Raw genomic sequence first — 7,153 nt, 5'->3', positions numbered from 1 at the left:
CCCACATCGTCCATAGGAAGAAGGAAGGCCGCAAGCTGAGTGGAGGGCTAGGGTGGTGGTGCAGCCGCTGCTTGTCGGTGACGGGGGCGGGGCGGGGGGTGGGGGAAGGCGAGCCAGCTGCCCATGGTGCTGATGCTGCTGCTGGTGCTGGGCACGGACCTGCTGCTTTGCCTCGGTGCTCCACCCAGGTGCTCACCACACAACCTTCCCCCGCGTACTCTCTCCTCAAATCCCCGAACGCGGCCCACTCCCCGCTCCCTGACCTTCCCACCTTCCGTGCGGTCCGAGTTCCCCGCCACCCCGGTCCCCCTCCTGGCCCGAGCGCCTTAGCGAAGAGGCCAGTGCTCTTGGCTGCCCCATCCTGGAAAGCCTGTCTGCGCACCCATTCATCTTCCCTGCGCCTCCACCCTCCATCGCCAGCGTCCTGGTGGGAGGTGGCGCGGAGACCGGGCCCCGGCTGCGGGCCCTACCGGCACTGCCCCGCGCGGTTCCCACGGCCCTGGGCGTAGAGCCGGTGGCCTGCGCAGAGACGGCCTTGTAAGGCAGAGGCGGCGCTTGGACCGGCCTCCGTGAGGCCAGCGCGCTCCCCCGGCTTGGAAGGACGGGGGCGGGGCCGCGGAGCGCCCGGGTGGGCTGAGGTGGGGGCCGGGGCGAGGCTGGAGGCAAACTCGGGCCAATGTGGGCGGGGCCGGGGGTTGGCTTGGGTGGGGGTCTGGGGCACGCGGGGCGCGTGGGGCGCTTGGGGGTGGAGGCCGTGAAGCCGGGCGAAGCGAGGCTGGAGGGCGTGAGCAGACCAGTGGGGGCGGGGCCGGGGCGGGGCCGGGGCGGTGGCGGCGCGAGCGCACCGCCAGGAACTCGGTTGCGCGCGGCCGAGTCGCGGAGGCGCCGCCGCAGCAGTCCCTGCGTCTGCGAGGTAAGCGATCGCGGGGCTCGGTACCGGCGCACCGGGCAGACGGGACACCCCTCGGGGACGCAGGGCCTCAGGCCAGCCTGCGCCGCCCGCCACCTGCGCCCAGACTGCCAGGAGGTCGGCGCTGTGTAGGGTGCGGGAATGGAGACACGGGGGAGGCGGGCGGGGGAGACTGGCGGTGCAAAGGACAGGAGGTTTATAATTGGGCCCCAAGCGAGGCACTTGGCCTTTCTTCGGAGAGGTGCCTCTTGCGCCTTCTTTCACACGCCGCGCGGCAGTGTATCTCCCCGCCCTTCATGTCTAGCTGCAGGAGCGCTGTTTAGCGACGCCCAGGCCTGGGGTGCCGCTCCCCACGAGACAGTGGGAAATTAGACTAAACGGGTTTGAAATGAAGCCACTGCCCTGCAGCACGGAACGGCCGTTTGTGTCCAGGGGCCCAGAATGAGCGTGATTCTGGGCAAGGGCTGCGCTGCCCCTCTCAGGTTCCCAGCCCAATGGGTCCGGCACAAACGTCACATTTCCCGGGCCAAGTGTCAGGCCTGCAGTCTGCAAATCGAAGCTTCCCAAGGGGTATTCTATTTTCTGATCGCCTGTGAGTACCGAACCCGCAAGATAAAGAGGTTGCTGCCGGTGCATTCCCACGCACCTCTGGGGCCAGTGCCTGCCTTTGAGGGAGGGTCCCGAGAAACCCTTTATTCTGAGGTTTCGGTTTTGTACAGAAGCCTTGCGAGGAGGTGGGGGGGGGGCGGAATTAATTCGCGCCTCCCTGTTGGGACTGCTATTTTGATAGGCGTTGTGTGTTCTCCGAGGATCCGACACCTTTTGGGACGAGCCGGCCATGCTGTCATCCACCTGCGCATTTCATTGGCTGATTCCCCTGACATTTATTAGATACTTGCCGAGTCCCTAGACTCTCGATTCCAAGAATTACAGGCTGTTGTTGTTCCTTGTGATCAAGCCCCTATCGGGGGACGCTGATAAAAGGACCCAGCAACCCTGGCCACCACCGCCTCCAGGCACTCCCCATGGCCTCCCTCTCCGGGAGCACAAGTGGGAGGCGGGGGGGGGGGGGGGGGGGGGGGAAGGGGGTTGTCCCCAGAGCCTAGACCAGCCCCTGGCCTCTAGGAAGTGAGCAGTAAACTGACCTGAACTCTGAGTGCACTGGGATCACATCCGGGGATGAAGTGATGGGGCTGGGAGGGAGAGCTCCAAACAGGCAGGAAATGGGGTGTGTGTGGGGGGCGGTGAGACAGGCCTCAAGGCTTCCCAATGCCTTAAACTGGATTCCAAGGTCCTGTCTCTGGTACCAGCCCCTGTTCCCATCACACAGTGGGAATCACAGGGCTCAGTGATGGGTGGTGGGGGGGAGGTGGTGCTGGTGAACTTTCCGGGAGCTGGGAGCGTCTGTAAATGCATGCCAGTGGTGGTTCTATAGTCATGGTTTCCAAAGAGGTCTGACTCAGAAAGGTACCACAATTTAAGGGCTACAATAAAAAAAAAATGTATCTCCATCTCTTTGGAATGATGGGGTGATGGAGATTAGAGGAAGCTGTAGTCTTATCTCTCCTGCGTTGTTTGGCTGGTCTTCCTGGATCCTTTGAAGTTGCAACAAATAACTATGTACATGGTTATAAATGCTAATGGTGGAAAATGCGCACATTTCATAAAGAAAATTAAAACTACTCAGGGCTGATGGAGGTTTAAGAGAAACCTTCGAGCAGCCAGACTGTCCTCAGGGATGCCGCGTCCACGTGGCTTCCTTCCCCGGGGGGGCAGCAGAGCTGTTCCCTGTGGAAGAGGCTGAGAAGCACTGGAAGTAGCCAGGGGAACACTTTGTAGAATATATTGATTGTCCAGCCACTATGTTGTACACATGAAACCAAAACAAAATAATATTGAAAGTAAATTGTAATTGAAAGATTTTTTTTTTAAGGAAAGGCTTCCTGGGGAGAGGCTGTGCTGACTTGGAGCCAGGCCTATATTTAGCTGGTGATGTTGCTGGTGAGGCTGGAGGAGCATGCACAGAGATGCCATCTGGGAATCTTGAGCAAGGGGCCCTGCGGCACCTTGAAGTATCAGGTCCTCCTCGGGCTGTGAGATCCAGGCCCTGAGCTCCTTCCAGAAACTTCTCTGGACTGAGGGTGGTTTGGGCATGGTGCCAAGTCCACCTGAGCCTACAAACCCAGGACCAGGCAGATGCAGGGACTAGGCAGGAGAATGGACACCCACCGAGACCCTACTGCTTAAATAACAGGTGGGAAGGAAGGAGTAGGGCTGCCTGGGTGGGGCCCACACTACCTGCGTCTCCAACTCCCGTGTGAGCCCTCTACACTATTCAGCCCCCTCCTGGGAGACCAGCTTCCTCTTTGGTGGGGAGGTAGCCACAGTGTCATAATCCACGCCATCCCTAACCATGGCATCTCACCTCCGCAGAGCCTCCTGGGCAGCTTTCAAGTGCCAGTTCCTGGCAATGGCTTTACTTGGCCCTGCTGGGGTCCCGGGGGTAGGGGGGCGGTGTAGGGTCTGTGATCCGTTGGCAGCCCCCAGGAACTGCATATGGAGGAAGGGCAGCTCCCCACAGGAACGCAGCATCCAAATCCAGGAACTGTGTCCAAATCTCGGCTCCTGATAGAGGAATTAAGACTGGTTTTCACTTCCATATTTTCCCTTTAACTGTACAAAGGCTTGTAATGGCAGCTCAGTTGTGACTGTGATTGATTCTCTAAACGTCCAAATGCAGGATCTTCTTTGGGGAGCAACTGTAAAAAATCTTTCACAAAGTATAAGAAAATGATGACTTTCTGACTTTTGCACCAACTAAAATGTCTTCTGCAACCCCCCCATACGCTCGGAGACCTGAGCTTCTTAGCTGTGGGTACTGTGAGCTCATCCTTATAAGGCCACGTTCACGCTGACTTTAAATATATATATGTATATATATACTAGTGGCGGGTGTCCCTCAGCCCGGCCTGCACCCTCTCCAATCTGGGACCCCTTGGGGGATGTCTGCCGGCAGTCAGACATCCTTCTTGCAATCCAGGACTGCTGGCTCCTAACCACTCACCTGCCTGCCTGCTTGATTGCCCCTAACTGCCCCCCTCCCCCCGCCGGCCTGCTAGCTCCTAACTGCCCCCCCCCCCCGCACTGGCCTTCCCACCCCCAACTGCCCCCCACTGCCAGCCTGCTTGCCCCCAACTGCCCTCCCCCTGCTGGCCTGATCACCCCCAACTGCCCTCCCCTCCTGGCCTGATTGCCCCTAACTGCCTCTGCCTCAGCCCCGCCACCATGGCTTTGTCCAGAAGGACGTCCAGAAGGTCTCCTGGTCTAATTAGCATATTACCCTTTTATTAGTATAGATTTTTATTGATTTCAGAGAGGAAGGGAGAGGGAGAGAGAAATCAGTGATGAGAGAATCATTGATTGACTGCCTCCTGCATGCCCCCCACTGGGAATCAAGCCCATAACCCTGTCAGGTGCCTTAACTGGGTATTGAACCATGGCTGCCTCCTGGTTCATAGGTCGACACTCAACCACTGAGCCACACCGCCTGGGTGACTTTTTCTTTTTTAAGTTAGATTTGTGAAAGGTCCTTACCCACCTAGAGTCCTTTATGCCCTCTTCTTCTGTGGCACAGTGTCTCCACATGTCCCCAGCTTGTCTCCATCAGTCCCAAGTCTCTAATTTTTTTTGGCATGCTAAGTGGGGCATCCCATGTGGGCTCCACGTGATCTCCCCCGCCCTGGGCCACTTTTCCCCGAGATCTCATCCTGTAACCCTGTTGCACCCTTTTGTTCAGCAGATGTCTGAGCACCTGCCAGGTGCCAGGTGAGCCGGTGTGGCCTCCGCCCTGGGGAGCTCTCACTCTAGCTGGAATGTCACAAAACAGCCAGCGTTCTCTAGGTGACCTCATTTAAGCCTCACACTCCCACTGTCTCATCTCCTTTTGGCGAGGGATGAGCCAGGCGGGCAGGTTGAGCTTCCCTTGTGGGGGGGGTGGGTGTGCATGTGGGCCTCACACCCAGGAGTCTGGCCCCAGAGTCAGTGTTAACTCAGATGACCCCTCACATCTGATTGGAGTGAACTCCCAGGAGCCTGCAGGGTGGTGCACTGCCCCTAAGGAAGCATGCTTCACACACCATGCGTGCCTCCTGGTTCTCACCACTGTCCACTTGATGACCCTCAGCCCCTCCCTGTACCCCACCCCGCTCTGGTTTCCTAATGCTGTTCCACAGCCCATCCCAAACCAGGAGTTAAGACAGTGATGGCATCTATCTGTGGCCACCATGGTGCTGCATGTGCCACATGTCCCACCTGCCTCTGGCGCAGGGTCGGCCTCAAGCCTCTGTGCCTGTGTGGGGGGCAGGCTATGGACAGAATGGTGCTGGAGGATGAAGGAGGTCATCTGAGCCTCCCATCACCGCCCAGCCTTCCCTGGGATGCTGGCACCCAGCTGTCCCCAGGCCGGATGTGGTGGCTGCTCTTCTGTCCCTGGGGGAGGGGTGTGCCTTTGCTGTGGTTTTACCACCTACCACTGTGGTTGTGTTCAACCTTTATGTCTAGGGAGCCACGGAGAACACATTCTGCGGTGCTGGCTTGTTTCTGTCAGTGCTGTGAGTGGCTCTCCCGTGTGGTCTCACGTGTCCAGTGTGTATGTGCCATGCTGGGAGCCCACCACCGTCATTTACCCACGGTGTGGCTGATGGGCGCGGGGCACTTCCAGTTTTTGGCCGTGGTGAATGGAGCTGCCTGACCTTCTGTGATGCTCTCTGGAGCACACGTGCAAGTGTTTCTGTTGGTGAATGCTGACGAGTGTAGGCTCTCGTTTATCCTGATGTCCCGCTGCAGTACACGTTGTTAAGGCAGCTGGAACCATGTGCCCCCACAGTTCCCTGTCGCTCCTCATCCCACAGCACTTGGCATCACCGCCATTTGCAGTCGTCCGCCACTCTGGAGGGTGTGGTGGTATCTGCCTTGGGGTCTTTTGCACTTTCCCCGTGTATTGGGCATCGGGTGTGCTCTCACTGAATGCCAGGCCAAGTCCTTGCCCTTGTCCTAGAGTCGGTTGTCTCTCTCCTGCTGATGAACAGGGTTCCTCATAGACTGAGAGGAGCCTATGTTCATTATAAGTTGCAGATTCCTCCTTCCCTGCGGCTTGCTTTTTCACTCCCTCCATTTTTTGATGAATAGAAGTTCTTAATTTTAACTTGGTGCCATTTGATAAGCTCTTCCTTTGGGGGTAGTGATGCTTGTGTCCTATGTAAGGAATCTTCCCCTGCCCTGAGGACATCAGATGCTCTTGTGCATTATCTTCTTGCATCCTCATTACCCTGCCTTCCCCGCTTCGATCTGCCATGGGCTGAGCTGATGGTGTCAGGACCCAGTGTGCTTTTTTTTCATGTGTCTATTCAATGGGCCCATCTCCACTGACTAAAATCATTCTTTTCCATTTTTTCCTCCCCTGCAGGGCCACCTTTGTTATTCTGAATAGGTCAATATATGCTTGGGTCTGTTGGGGCTTTATTCTGTCTTATTGGTTCATTTCTCTCCTCGTGTCAGGACCATTATTGTTAAGTGTGATGGTTTGTATCAAATTAAGGAATTTCCTTTTTTTTTCTAATTTGCTAAGAATTTTTATGGTTAATAGATGCTGAATTCCATTGAATGCTTGTCCTGCATTTAATTAAGAAGATAATATGATTTTTATCCTCTATTCTGTTAGTGTGATGAATGATATTGATTGATGTTAATGTTAAACCAACCTTGCATTCCTGGCATAAACCTGACCTGATTGTAAGGTATTGATTCTTTTTATTTATTACTGGGTTCAGTTTGTTAATATTTTGTTTAGGATTTTTGCATTTACCTTCATAAGTGAGATTGACATAAATTATTCTTTTTTAAAAATTCTCAACCGAGGATATGTTTGTTGATTTTTTAGAGAGAGAGAAAGGGAGGCAGAGAGAGAGGGAAAAAGAGAGAAGAAAAAGAGAGAGAGAGACATTGATGTGAGACATAAACATCATTTGGTTGCCTCCTATATGAGCCCCAACCAGGGATCAAACCCAAAACCCAGGCATGTACTTTGACTAGGAATTGAACCCACAACCCTTTTGGTGCATGAATGATGCTCCAACCAACTGAGCCACCTGGCCAGGGCCATAAATTATTCTTTACTTGTTAACACCCTTATTAAGTTTTGGTACCAGGATTATTTTAGTCTTATAAAATGATTGGGAGTGTCCC

The 7,153-nt window shown here is 55.3% G+C and overlaps 1 protein-coding gene across 2 annotated transcripts in view; it reads left to right on the top strand.

Annotated features, from left to right (window-relative positions):
• The first annotated feature begins 796 nt into the window (after positions 1–796).
• TPPP (tubulin polymerization promoting protein) overlaps positions 797–7,153 on the top strand; it is a 31,160-nt gene continuing 24,803 nt past the window's right edge. Inside the window, exon 1 of one of the 2 annotated variants that reach the window (XM_080681451.1) lies at positions 797–913. The gene's annotated coding sequence lies outside the window, so the exon portion shown is untranslated. Of the gene's footprint in view, positions 1,028–7,153 lie in introns of both variants that reach the window. The other variant, XM_080681453.1, reaches the window with a different exon arrangement.

This window comes from Plecotus auritus, assembly GCF_963455305.1.
Source record: "Plecotus auritus genome assembly, chromosome: 7".
NCBI lineage: Eukaryota > Metazoa > Chordata > Mammalia > Chiroptera > Vespertilionidae > Plecotus > Plecotus auritus.
The sequence above is the reverse complement of the archived record's forward strand: the minus strand, read 5'-3'. Positions and strand labels throughout refer to the sequence as shown.